The following is a 14,763-nucleotide window of genomic DNA, read 5'->3' as shown; positions in this document are numbered from 1 at the left end:
CAGTGTCATGTGTGTGTGAGTGAGTGAGTGAGTGAGTGAGTGTGTGAGTGAGTGAGTTTAGTCTAGTCTTTTTTCGTGAACTAAAATGAAGACAGATTTTAGCCCAGTCTTTATTTTGTTAACTCCATTTTCGTCTCGTCTTTATTCATCGACAAAATTGCATAATGATTTAGTCCCAGAATATTGTTTATTAACGTGGGTTTTTGTCTCGTCTGGTCTACTTTTCGTCCTTTGAAAAATGTGCGTTGACGAACATATTTCGCCATAGTTTTCGTGAGCGAAATCAACACTGTGTTGAACCAATGAAAAGTATTAACAAACTAACTAAATGATAACTACGTTGAATCCATTGGAACACATGGTTTTCGACATACAACAGTGACGCTACACAAACCCAAACACTACTACAGATGGCACTGCTGCTTGCTTGGACTGCTCAGTAGACATTTTGATTTGTACGGCTGATGTAACAATTAGTGAATGAGCCACCACACCCTTAAAGGAGCACTTCACTCGTTTTCCACCTTATACCTTCATAATACAAGTAAGACGCGCGAACGCTGGAAGCGAACGCAGCTCGAAAATATTGTGTATTTACGGACTTGTAATCCGTGTTATTTCACTGTGATGGGGAGAGAACATTGACTGTGTGTGTGTGTGTGTGTGTGTGTGTGTGTGTGTGTGTGTTTTGCAGGCTGTGTCTAAATTCCTGCACTCTGGCGTCCTCTGGCCCTCTACTAGGCAGTGCATGCACACAGACAGACACACACACACAGACAGACACACACACACACACACACACACACACAACCCAAGCACGGTTACATAGTAAGCTCCACTTGGTCGGAGGCGCCTCCTTCCGCGTTCGCAATGATTGGTCCTCACTAATACTCATCATAAGACTGCACAGTTTCTGACTACTTGGCCCCGTTGGTGGGCTTTGGACAGTTCAGAAACCTGCCTACCAGTGACATCATCGATGGGGAATTCCAAGCTAAGAGAGACTTCAGTCTTTATCTTCCTGGAACGTTTCAGCATGCTATAATAGATGACATTTGAAATCGTGATTGAAATTACCTAAAAAAAAAAAGTGTCCATTTTGGGGCTATGGCCCGTTGAAAACAGGTGGTTAGTTAGGGCGCGCTCCCACCAAAACATGGTCGGCCAGCGTTAAACGCAGGTTGTGCGCGGCCACAGTTTTTTTGCAGCCAGCGGATTCTAAAAAAACGGGAGTGACCCACCTGTCACTCACTTTCAGGACCCTCCCCGTAGCCCGCACCGCCTTCTGCCTTGAGCACCATGGTGCTTCCTGAGTCTTGGGACGGTCCGCCTTCCACTCACCCGATTGAACAGAGGGGAAAAATCAGCTCCTGCCTCCAGCAGTTTTATGCTTCAAATGGACAAGTCGTGTAGAGCAGATAAACGCAAGGTCTGCGCGACAGGCGGAAAGATCCGCTCTTGCGTGAATCCACGCATTTACATTGACAAAGCATTGGCAGATTCTGCCCCAGAGGTAAAATAAAAGTGCGGTGGGAGCGCGCCCTTAGAAGGGTTTTTCTAAAAGTCCAATAGTTTGGGGCGGACGGAAGTCTTTTCTTTTTGGAACGATGTCACGTCCGTCTACTGCTTCTCTGAGTGAGGAGGGATCATTCCCAAGCTGTGTTAGAGCGCCCCTTGTGGAATTTTCAAAAAAAGAAAGAAAAAGAAAATATAATGCATGTCTCCGTTCTTGGCGGGTTGATTATTGCTGAATAATTGATTAAAATGATTAGTTCAATTAAATATTGCACCCCAATGATGATGATGATGATGATGATACTCACCAAGACCTGGATGGAGGGATGGTGTGTCAGAGGTAAAGATGGATGGATGGATGAAGTAGAGGAGGATATGATGCCTGATGGAGGGAAGAGGTACAACATCCATTCACACTGCTTGCTGCCGCTGCACTAATATTTTATGCGGCGGCTTTATAGCGTTTTTATGTCAAGTACGCCCAAAATGATATAATTGCTGTAAAGTAACTAAGTACATGTACTCAAGTGCTGTACTTAAGTACAGTTTTTAGGTATTTTTACTTTATTGGAGTATTTCCAATTTTCAGTACTTTTACTTCTACATCTCAGAGGCAAATATTATACTTTTACTCCACTACAATTATTTGAAAACTTTAATTACTAAAGTAATATTTTTTGTACAAAACATACATTAACCACTTCAGCCCTATATATATTTTGGCCATTTGAAAATAGCCGATCTACAAGCTCACACAAGTTTAAAAAAATAGCCCACAATGCATTGTGACGCATTGTGAGCTTGTAGATCTGCTATTTTCAAAAAGCAAAAAAAATAATAATTGTGAAATGGGACATTCTGCATAATGAGTACTTTTACTTTTGGTACTTTTAATAACATTTTTATACCAATACTTTTCTACTTTTACTCAAGTATTTTTTTGTATTTCTACATTGCAGTATTGATACTTTTACGTAAGTAAAAATTTAAAGAGGTGGTGCCATGCTTTTGCAGTTTTTCTGTTTTTCATGTGTCTATGAGGTTGATAGAACTTCATTAAGCCCCCTGGTGGTGTTTTTATGGTGTTTTATGTCTTCTCTGACTATTTTGAGTTTCTACCTGGAGGCTGAAACCTTGAGGGTCAAACGTGCCAATAGAAAAACAGCGCTTCAGTGACACAGTAAAAACATACCCTCCCCCTCATTATCATAACACAACAGGTGTGGGCATGAGGAGGAGGAGGGACTAGGACAGGTGGGTGGTGCTAATGTGGTGGAGGAGGTGCTAAGGTGCTAAGGGTATACCAGGTATACTTAATGAACTGGAGGCGTGTCCACAGAAAAACATAATTTTAAAGGGTCTACACCATGAATTTCATTTTTTTTTTGGTTTTTAGTATTTTTTGGGCTCCCCAGTGTCTCTTGTACCCCAAAAAATATATTTTTTTAACATTCAGTCATTCATTCTCATTTCAGAGATTTTCAGAATGGGCGTGTATGAACAGGCCATTTCAGAATGTGCAATGCAAGTGATGTCACTTGCGTTTCCAATGTTAAATGAAAACTACCCGAATCGCTCCGAAACTTTTTCTACCCCCCCTAAGTGGGGGTCTACGAACAAATACTTCGGGCTCGGATTTTGGCTCCGCCCCCCGGAAGTGGGTGAAACAGGCACCTCAAACACTTGGTGGAATTGTTCAAAAATGTTCAAAGTGTTTTTTTTTCGATTTTGTATTTTTCTTAGATGCTTCTTTTTATGCAGAATTTTTCCATTTTTATTTTTTATTTTTTTTTTTATTTTTTTATTAACAGACAGAATTGCTCAGTAGCCCCCCCCTGCCCAAGAGGACGTTTTGGTATTGCAGCTGAAAGTGCTGTATTTCTTTCCATTATGTATAACTTCTTTGTCCGTTTGTCCCGTGTGTGTGTGCGTGCGTGCGTGCGTGCGTGTGTGTTTTTACCTAAAGGCACCCTGGCAGCGGAGGCATCGGGGTTGATCCAGAAGGAGAGCCAGGACAGCACCACGATGAGCAGCGTGGGAGCGTACACACCCATCAGGTAGAAGCCCACCTGCCTGCGCAAGGTAAAAATGACCTCAATACACGTGTAGTATCCTATAGGAGAGGAGGAGACAGCGCTGTTAACCGTTTGCTCTGCTTTTTCAGCACAACGTCAAACAAACAAATGGCTTTGTTCCCCAAAAACGTATTAAATACACAGCCTTTATACGGTACATACATATTATGTATACTAGGGCTGGGCGGTATTTGACTTCAAAGCAATATCACTTTTTTTTTTTTTACTTTTGCCTGAATTATGCCTGCCAAGGACGAGTGTACTTGTCCGTTGGCACTTGGTCCACAGCAGTGGTGGAAAGTAACTAAGTACATTTTACTCCACTACAATTATTTGAAAACTTTAGTTACTAGTTACTTTTCAGATATAAATTATGATATTATAAAACATTAATTAACCACTTTAGCCCTATTTTATACATAGGCGATTTGAAAATAGCAGATCTACAAGCTCACAACGTGTCGCATTTCGACACGTTGTGAGCTTGTAGATCGGCTATTTTTAAATATTTTAGTACTTTTACTTTTGATACTTTAAGTACATTTTGTTACCAATACTTTTGTACTTTTACTCAAGTAAATTTTGAATTTCAGACTTTTACTTGTAACAGAGTACTTCTATATTGCAGTATTGATACTTTTACTTAAGTAAAACATTTGAGTACTTTTTCCACCACTGGTCCACAGTGCCAAACACGAGTTTGACGAGTTTGGGGTTTTCAGTGATTTTCCACTGGATGGCGCTGTTCCGCAACCTATGAGCCACCATTTCAGGCTCAGACACAGAGAGATCTAGGAGATCACGTGATCACACTATTTACTGCTGCATCAACCCCCTGGTTAGCGTATTTGGGGAAACAGCTGTATCTTGCTTTCCTTTTTTCCCCCTGCATGCTATTTTCAACGGCCTATAACATGAAAAGGTAAGTAAAACGAAACTGGCACTGGGTGATTTCTTTATTTATATATATCTGGCAGTCAAAGAGTTAAGGAATGATTCTGAAAAGAAAAGAACGAAAAAATTGCAGATACGGAGATAAAAACACGGTGCATAGTGTTAAATGTAAAGTTAGTAAGTACATTTTATTTATAAAGCACATTTCAAAACAAGGTTACAAAGTGCTGTACAATGGAACACAATTAAACAAAATTAACAAGTTAACAACAGAGTATAAAGGTATATAAATAGAGTAATAAAACAATACAACAAGGATTAAAACAAAGCAATTTGTCCGTGAAAGTCAGGTAGAACTTCATGGGTAAAAATGCTTACGGAACAAATGTGTTTTTAACATCCTCTTAAAACCTTCAACAGACTCTGCATTTTTTAGGGCCAATGGTAGGGCGTTCCACAGTGTGGGAGCAACCACTGCAAAAGCCCGGTCACCCTTTGTTTTGCGATTGGACGCAGGTATTTTAAGAAGGCCTTTGTCAGAGGACCTGAGGGATCTCATATTGTCCTTAGGGGGCAGTAGGTCCAAAATATAAGGTGGCTGCCGTATTCTGCACTAGTTGAAGTCGGGATAATGATGAACGGCTCAGGGTGGTATAGAGTCCGTTGCAATAGTCAAGACGGGAGGATACAAAAGCGTGCATGACTTTTTCCAGGTCTTGAGAAGTGAGCGTTGATTTTATTTTTGCAATATTGCGTAGATGGTAGAAGCATGACTGGGTAACCTTTTTAATATGGAACTCGAAGTTCATTTGATTGTCGAAGAAGACACCTAGGTTCTTTGCAGTCTGTTTGACATTAGTTGCCAGGGGACCAAGGGACAGACGAATTGCATTTGAGCTAATCTCAGGGCCTATGATGAGGATTTCGGTTTTATCTGGGTTGAGTTGTAAAAAGTTTTGTGCCATCCATTTGTTCATACCGGTTAAACAGTCATGCAAGACTGTGAGTTTAGTGAGATCATTTTGCTTAAATGAGAGATATAATTGTGTATCATCAGCATAACAATGATACGATATTCCTTCAAAGCTGTTAATAAGAGTGCCAAGGGGGAGCATATAGAGGGAGAATAGAATTGGACCAAGTATGGAACCCTGGGGGACCCCACAGGTCAGGGGAGCTGAGGAGGAAACATAATTGTCACAAGCGACAGCCACACTTCTCCCTGTCAGATAGGAGGATAACCATGTCAGGGCCGACCCGGTTAGTCCCACCCACTGTTGGAGCCTATTAAGGAGGATGGAATGATCTATCGTGTCGAACGCTGCGCTTAAGTCAAGCAGCAGCAGCACCGAACACTCACCGACATCGGCCCTCATAAGGATGTCACTAGAGACTTTAAGTAGTGCAGTTTCAGTGCTGTGCTTCTGGCGGAAGCCGGACTGAAATTTATCAAATGTATTGTTATTATTAAGGAACTGTAGAAGTTGATTACAGACAACTTTTTCTAAAATGTTTGAGATGAAAGGGAGTTTGGAGATTGGCCTGTAATTGCTGTGAACTTGTGGATCAAGGCTTGTTTTTTTTAAGAGTGGTTGGATACTTGCGTGTTTAAAGTGATCGGGCACACACCCAGAGGATAAATTGATGATTGACAGGATGTAAGGATTTAGACAGTTAAAAACATATTTTAAAAGGGCAGTAGGAATGGTGTCAACAGGGCTAGAGGAGGGATTCATATGTGACACAATTGGTGAGAGATCCTCTAAGGAGATCATGTTAAACTGGGACAGTGAAACTGGGGGAGGATGGTCAGCTATGGTGATACTAGGCAGTGTTATCTTAGACCTAATATTGTCCACTTTATCAAGGAAAATTTATAGAAATTGATCACAGTCATCATTAGAGAAGATAGGAACTGGGGGGGAGCTGGGTTAACCAGAGTGTTAAGTATGGCAAAAAGAGCCTTTGGCCTATTCTTATTAATATTAATCAGATTGGAGAAATAAGCAGCTCTTGCATCCTCAACTTTGTGATTAAAAGCAGACAGAAGTTCCTTCATGAGGGTGAAGTGAACTGTCTCCTTAGTCTTTTTCCACCGTCGCTCTATCTTTCTACATTCTCTTTTTAATCTGCGGATGTCCTCATTTATCCAAAATGCAACAGCAGAGATCCTCCCTTACTAACTGTACGGTTGTGAGTTCAAATCTCACTGTGAACAAACACATTATGTTTCTTCTTCATCTTCTGAAAGCCATTATCTTTATAATCCAACGGTCAAACAGTGCACGCGTCCTCTGAACATGTTCCTCCCAAGAGTCACTAAAAATGACCACGTCATCAAGATACACCGCACAACCCGACAGACCTGACACCACCAGGTTCATCAGCCGTTCATCATCTTCCTCCTCATCATCGCATAATCATCTCCTACGCTGGGACCCAGTTGCCACTTGCGGTTATACATGTAATTATGTATTTATTGTTTGTCGTGGGCTTAATAACTGTTCGTTTGTTTCTTTTTAGAGGGTTATGTTATTTTATTCAGTTTATGTTGGTCGTCATTCAAGGTTCAAGGATTCATCTTGTGTACAGGTAGGACTAAAACTTATTTCTGATAGTTCAGAAATAATTCAGTTCTCATGGCTGCCAGTTCCCACCTGATGTTGTGAAGGAGTTCCCACTGATCCAGACCATACTGAATAACTGCTAGCTTGCATAATGTCTTGAGACTAGGACTGAGGTCTAAGATGTACAGGTTATTGGGGTTGCATCTCCAAAAGAGGATGATACGATCTCCCACCATGCAACAGCACATGTTATGCATTGGACGTGGTCCTTTTCCCTTGGGCTCAACCTTCTTCCAGGAGAAGGTCTCTGGGTTGAATTTCCACAGATCATTGAACGTCTGGTTGAAGTTGTGGCACCAAATATGAACAGCTCTCCATTGTAGGCAAAGGCTGAATGACTGAATGACCTTGGAAGCTGTGTAGAAGGCGTGTTCAGCCAGCAGTTGGTCTCTGTGTCAAACACTCTGATCCGGTTGTAGACGAACCACTTGTCCCCTCGGCCCCCAAATACAAACATCTTTGTCCCGATGATGGTAGCAGAGTGACACCATGAAGCAGGTGGAGGAGTTCCTCTGGTCTTAATTAAAGACCATAACATTGTGGTGGTGTCCAACTTGTAGATGTCATTAGTGCATCCATTCCGGGTGTTTCCTCCATGGATAAACATGACCTTCCCCAAGACACAGGCTGAGTGGTTCAGCCTCCCCTCTGGAACAGTCCCAGAAACCCTGGGTTTGGACCATCTGTGGGTGTCGACATCAAATGCATGAAGCACGTTGCACGAATGATACCCTCCTTCCCAGATGTAGATGGTATCTTCTACCAGCACAGCTGTAATAAACGTGGAGGGAACCTCAAAAGGACATTCTCCTCTTGCAGTTGTCTCTGGGGGCAACGCAATCCAACGCAAAGACACTGTGTCGAAAACATGCACACCAGTCTGACCGTTGCCCCCATCACAGACCAAAGGAGTACAGCTTGTGTCCAACTGTAACAGCAGGCCAACTGTTATATAGGGTCAGCTGCACAAACATCACGCAAAGTCTAGCCAATCCATGAAGTCCCTCAGGGTTGGGTTGGCCAATCAAGGAAGCTGATGCCTTGTCCATCTCCCTAATAAGGCACGGTGTTGCAGGCAGCTGAATTTGTTGATAAAAGTTACTAAATGTTTTCTTGATTTGACATTAATTATTTTTGTTTTTCAATAAGATTATCCTGTAATTAATCAATTTAAAACTGGCCTGCCTATTTTGAGCATGCGATTACAGGCAAAATAGTTTTTTAAATTATATTTAACTTTTTTTTCAAATAGTGGACAACGCTCACAACAAATCGGTATGCGACTATTTTTGGTCACTTTTTTTTCGCCACCCTCTGACGGAGAGAGTGTTGAAGCCCTGGGAATGTGCAGCCACACTGTTTACATAGCATGTAAGTGGATAGATAACTGGGCAGCAGTCCAAGCATGGATTTATAGTAACGATAAGTAAGTAGGTCAAAGTGGCTTATTATCGGTAGGAGCCGAGCAGTGCAGTGAGAGTGTCTCTCTCCTTTTCAAGGTGCTAGACACTGGGAGATGGAATGCTGAGGTGCAGTGATGGAAAGAAACCAAGTACTTTTACTCAAGTACCTATACCTAGTCCTAAGTCCAGCTGCCGGTGGCTTTATTTGCGACCTTTATTGGCAGTGGTGGAAAGTACCTAAGTACATTTACTTAAGTACTGTACTTAAGTAACATTTTGAGGTATTTGTTTCTTTACTTGAGTATTTCCAATGTCCAATACTTTTACTTCTAGTCCACTACATCTCAGAGGCAAATATTGCACTTTTCTCCAATACAATTATTTGAAAACTTTAGTTACTAGTTACTTTTCAGATATACATTATGATAATATGAAACATACATTAACCACTTTAGCCCTATTTTATACCTAGGCTATTTTCCAACATTTTAGTACTTTTACATTTGGTACTTTAAGTACATTTTGATGCCAATACTTTTACTCAAGTAAATTTCCAATTCTAGACTTTTTACTTGTAACAGAGTATTTCTATGTTGCAGTATTGGTACTTTCACTTAAGTAAAGAATTTGAGTATTTTTTCCACCACTGTTTATTCGGACGTTTTCTCATGAAACGGAGGCTGGCTGTGTCTCTACCAATCACAGTCTCGTCCCCTCGGGCTATGGGACCGATGGGATCTAAATGCAGCCACTGTTTTGTGTCTGGCACAGCGCGAGGGAGAGGCAGACTAGAGGCGGTGCTGAAGCACGTCTATGTTACCACGTTGCCTGCTCCTCACCGCAAATGTATTCAGGTGCATAGTTTAATATACCGTTCAGGTTTTAAACGAGGACGATTGTAATGCACTGTTCGGCTGTCATCTTCAATTAGATTCAACAGAGCAGCAGCCCTGCAGTCTCTCCATAATGAATCAGGTGCGTGTTGGAGGAACGTGTGTTGTGGGATTCATGTTTATTCATAACGGCTTCCTGATGTAATCACGCAATATGTTTTCCGTTTGATGGGAAGTGATTGGGATGCATGTATTGTTCATTATATCTCCACCGTGACAACGGATATTGTCTAGGAGTGTGAGAAAAACATATTAAGATGAACTAAATAAATGTTGGCAGGCGTTGATGGCGTCGTAATGCCTGATGTGTGGATCGGCTGTACCGAAAATAGCCAACCTACAAGCTCACAACACATCTGTTGTGAGCTTGTAGATCAGCAATTTTTTCAGCATGACACCCATAGGCATGCAGCATGACACTATCCGTTCCTCCCTCTCCGGCCCCCCCACTCCATCTGCTCCAACTGCCATCCCACAGTCTGGGGCCTCCCAGCCTCTCTGCTGCTTTTCTCCCACCACGCAGCAAGAGGTTGAGGACACCATCAGCCGGATGAAGCCTTCCACATGCACCCTGGACCCCTTTCCCACAGCCCTGGTCAAATTACACATCCAAGCCATAAGCCCCCTGATCACCAAAGCAATAAACCACTCCCTACAGTCCGGTCACGTTCCATCAGCTCTAAAAACGGCCATTATCACTCCCCTCCTCAAAAAACCCACCTTAGACCCGGACGTTCTCGCAAATTACAGGCCCATCTCTAACCTACCATTCCTCTCCAAAGTGTTGGAAAAAATAGTCGCCATCCAACTGCAACACCACCTCAACAACAACAACATCTCCGAAAAATTTCAGTCTGGTTTCCGCTCCGCTCACAGTACTGAAACAGCACTGGTCAGGGTCACCAACGACATCCTCACTGCTTCTGACAATGGCTCCCCCTCCCTCCTCATCCTTCTGGACCTCACTGCAGCTTTTGACACTGTTGATCACACCATCCTCCTCAATCGTCTCCACTCCACCATCGGACTCTGTGACACCTCCCTGGACTGGTTCCGGTCCTACCTGACCGGAAGGACTGAGTGTGTCTCCATGGGAGGTGCTCATTCCCCCACCCAACCCGTCACTTGTGGTGTACCCCAAGGATCCGTGCTTGGCCCCACCCTATTCACCCTGTATATGCTCCCCCTCGGCCGTGTCATCAGCAGGCATGGACTATCATTCCATTGCTATGCTGATGACACACAGCTCTACATAAAAATGGACCCCCCCTGTCCCCCCCACTCTGCAGTCCCACTGTCATCCCCGTCACCATCACCTTCATCCACAATCACCATCTGCCTGGAGGAGATAAAGGCGTGGATGAAACAAAACTTTCTACAACTCAACAGCTCCAAAACCGAGGCCATTCTCATCGGCACCCCACACCAAGTTAAATCATCCCCCATAACAAGCATCACCTTCACCGGCCAGGACCTTCCCCTCTCATCAGTTGTCACCAACCTGGGCGTCAAAATGGACCCCTGCCTCAACTATGAGACCCACATCAAACACCTCTGCAAAACATCCTTCTTCCACCTTAGAAATATAGCTAAACTCCGCCCCACCCTCACTCTTCCTGACGCCGAAAAGTTGGTCCACGCCTTTGTCTCCTCCAGGTTGGACTACTGTAATGCACTTCTCGTCGGGATCCCTTGCAAGAGCCTTCAAAAGCTCCAATACGTACAGAACAGCGCTGCTAGGATCCTGACGAGAGTGCGCAAATACGAGCACATCACCCCCATTCTCAAATCACTGCACTGGCTTCCCATCTCCTCCCGGACAGAATTCAAAATCACCCTGTTAACACACCAGTGTATCTACGGAAATGCCCCCCCCTACCTCAAGGAATTGATTGAACCACAAACCGCCACCCGCAGCCTCCGCTCCGGAAATACCAACAAGCTGAAGGAACGGCACACCAACCTCCGCACTATGGGAGATCGAGCTTTCTGTGCAGCTGCCCCCCGGCTGTGGAACTCACTCCCAGACCATCTCAGAGCTCCTCAACCTGTGAACACTTTTAAGAGAGCACTAAAAACCTACCATTTTAACAAAGCATTTGGTTAGCTTTTTAAGCCGGTTTTAATAACCCTGTCTCTCCTTTTTAAACGTGTTTTAAACTTGTTTTAACCTGTTTATACTTTTTGATTCTTGCAAATGGTTTCTTTATCTTGTTTTATTATGTACTGTAGCACTTTGAGGTTTGTTTCAAATGTAAAGTGCAATACAAATAAAATGTATTATTATTATTATTATTATAGGCAGCCAAGCATAAAATGACTTCTTAGTTCTACTGGATTTTGGTCTAGTTTTTATTTGTTGACGAAACTGTCAGTATATTTAGTCATAGTTTTTGTCATCATAGCCTAGTTTTAATTTAGTTTTTGTTTAGTTTTCAGCAGTGAAACAAGCTAGAGGCCTATTAGTAGTTGACACATTCTTCGTCATAGTCATAGTCAACACAATTAATACCGTATACCGTCTTTAAGTACAATTTTGATGTTCGCTTATTTTCCTTTAGAATTAACATTATTGTTGGTATTAGTTCATATTAATCACTTCAACCCTAGCATCCATATTCTGGGGGAAAAGTTAGCCTCAAAATAGCCGATGTGCAAAGCTCACATTGCGTCGCAACGCAATGCGCTGTGCGCTTGTAGATCGGCTATTTTTGGTGAACAGATTTGGTGCAGACGGGGGGAAAAAAGCGGTCCAAGTACTGTTGTAACCCAGTACCTTTTTAGCAAGAAGTTAAGAGGTATTTAACCACTTAAACCCCAGCATCCGTCAAGCGCACAACGGGGTGTGAGCTTGACGCTCTGCTATTTTCAGCAAAAGCTTTTCCCCAGAAATAACAGAAAACAGAGAAGACCCTAGCATACAGCCCTGAGGGACTCCGGTCGACCATATGGGGTTTAAGTGGTTAAGAGGTTAAATACCTGTTCCTTGGTAGTACTTGGTACAGCAGTAGTACATACTGTATTAAATACCTGTTCCTTGGTAGTACTTGGTACAGCAGTAGTACATACTGTATTAAATACCTGTTCCTTGGTAGTACTTGGTACAGCAGTAGTACATACTGTATTAAATACCTGTTCCTTGGTAGTACTTGGTACAGCAGTAGTACATACTGTATTAAATACCTGTTCCTTGGTAGTACTTGGTACAGCAGTAGTACATACTGTATTAAATACCTGTTCCTTGGTAGTACTTGGTACAGCAGTAGTACATACTGTATTAAATACCTGTTCCTTGGTAGTACTTGGTACTGCAGTAGTACATACTGTATTAAATACCTGTTCCTTGGTAGTACTTGGTACAGCAGTAGTACATACTGTACTAAATACCTGTTCCTTGGTAGCACTTGGTACAGCAGTAGTACATACTGTATTAAATACCTGTTCCTTGGTAGCACTTGGTACAGCAGTAGTACATACTGTATTAAATACCTGTTCCTTTGTAGTACTTGGTGCAGTTGCCATAGATGATGTCTTCTTGTTTGATGTCAAACTGTGGAAGCTGGATCTCATCCATCTGAACTGGATCCGACTGCCAGTCGAAGACCAGATCACTGGTGGTATAACCAACTACAAATATATACATACATATATACATTAATATCCATTAATATACTGCCATATGGAGACTAGGGGTGGGACGATATATCGATATATCGATATATCGCGATACTTTCTCCCGCGATAAATACTTTTTTTTAAAGTTTGTGATACGTTGTTTGTCCTACTCTGTATTTGTGTAATGATGATTTTGAACTGTTTGGTGCTATTTTATGTGTTTATGAATTGAATACAAGGACTATCGTGATATATCGTTGGTGAATTTTCATGCAATATATCGTGATATCGCAATATATCGATATTTTCAGATATCGTGATATATCGTTGGTGAAATTTCTTGCAATATATATCGAATATCGTGATATCGCAATATATCAAACATCGTCGAATATCGTGATATATATTGTTATCGTGGGCCTAATATCGTGATATATATCGTATCGTGAGGTACCCATATCGTCCCACCCCTAATGGAGATTAGTGGTGGTATAACCCACTACAAATATTATACATGAATATATACATTATTATCCATTATACAACAGGTAGTTCAGACAAAGCAATCCATTTGGTTGAAATAGGCTATCTACCCGTGCTCAAACGAGCATGACAGCACGCCTAATCAATATACAAAAAACAGCTGTGCTCATCAGACTCGCAGAGTGCGTGATAATGAAATGCAGCGGAATTCTGCCAAGACCCGGAAAAGACGCGCTATGATTGGCCAGTAGTCACTTTGAGTGGCAGTTGGGGCAAACGAGTCGCCCCAAAACATGATTTACAATTCTGTGCCTATTGGTACATAAATCGGACCGCGCTGAGTAGGCTCAAGCGAACTTCGAGCGAAAACGCTCGGCACGGCAACTCGCTCGCTTTAGCTCGCTTGGTGGTGCCTCTGGTGGTTCGCTTAAAGGAGAAATCCGGACATTTTAAGTGTTATCTTTGATGTGTCGTTACTCACCAACCGACATAGAAAGTGGCGTTGATTTTTTCCAGCGATTCCCCTGTCGTCATTTTTTCGACCCCCTCCGTTGGCATAATGGGAGCGCGTGGCTAAGGGAAATTCGTCTATTATAACCGATGCAAAGTTATTTTTTTCTCTACTACTACTCATTGTAGACTCTCATGATACTCAAACATGCACTGAAAGTCCCTGAGAAGCTATCGCTAATGCCGAACGAGCTAACGTTGTTTGCTTATTTCTCTGCCTGGCAACACCGAGTTGCCAGGTTCTGGGAGAGAAACAAGCAACCAGCGTTAGCTCGTTCGGCATTAGCGATAGCTTCTCAGGGACTTTCAGTAGTAGTAGAGAAAAAAATAACTTTGCATCGGTTATAATAGACGAATTTCCCTTAGCCACGCGCTCCCATTATGCCAACGGAGGGGGTCGAAAAAATGACGACAGGGGAATCGCTGGAAAAAATCAACGCCACTTTCTACGTCGGTAGGTGAGTAACGACACATCAAAGATAACACTTAAAATTTCCGGGTTTCTCCTTTAAGACGGTAAGTCTCTGTCACAGTCCAAAACTATATTTTGTCGGCAAAAAAAATGTGTCCACGGTGGGCTGGGGTTGGTAGTCGAATACTCAGCGAGGTACGCAGTCCATTCAATAAATCAGGGTTTTGGGCTGTGTTAGAATGTGACAACGCAGTCCCGCCCTCTAGATATATCATGGGGCCATCACATGTCTCGTCATTGGCTCCTCCCCCCTGAGGAAGGTGGCGAGGTTCGGCT

General features: G+C 42.6%; 2 pseudogenes across 2 annotated transcripts in view; both read right to left on the bottom strand.

Annotated features, from left to right (window-relative positions):
* LOC308075781 (glycine receptor subunit beta-like) overlaps positions 1–14,763 on the bottom strand; it is a 55,239-nt pseudogene that overhangs the window by 15,971 nt on the left and 24,505 nt on the right. Inside the window, exons 6-7 of the transcript in view lie at positions 12,897–13,034; positions 3,476–3,628 (exon numbers count right to left, since the gene is read on the bottom strand). The product of the transcript in view is annotated as a glycine receptor subunit beta-like (transcript). The remainder of the gene's footprint in view (positions 1–3,475; positions 3,629–12,896; positions 13,035–14,763) is intronic.
* On the bottom strand, positions 7,090–9,374 carry LOC308104648 (kelch domain-containing protein 3-like; annotated as a pseudogene). The gene is made up of 2 exons: positions 9,335–9,374; positions 7,090–7,936 (listed from the first exon to the last, which is right to left on the bottom strand). The product of its transcript is annotated as a kelch domain-containing protein 3-like (transcript).

The sequence above is a fragment of the Gymnoscopelus braueri genome (genome assembly GCF_963280865.1).
Source record: "Gymnoscopelus braueri genome assembly, chromosome: 2".
NCBI classification, from domain to species: domain Eukaryota; kingdom Metazoa; phylum Chordata; class Actinopteri; order Myctophiformes; family Myctophidae; genus Gymnoscopelus; species Gymnoscopelus braueri.
This window is presented reverse-complemented; position numbering and strand designations above follow the sequence as displayed.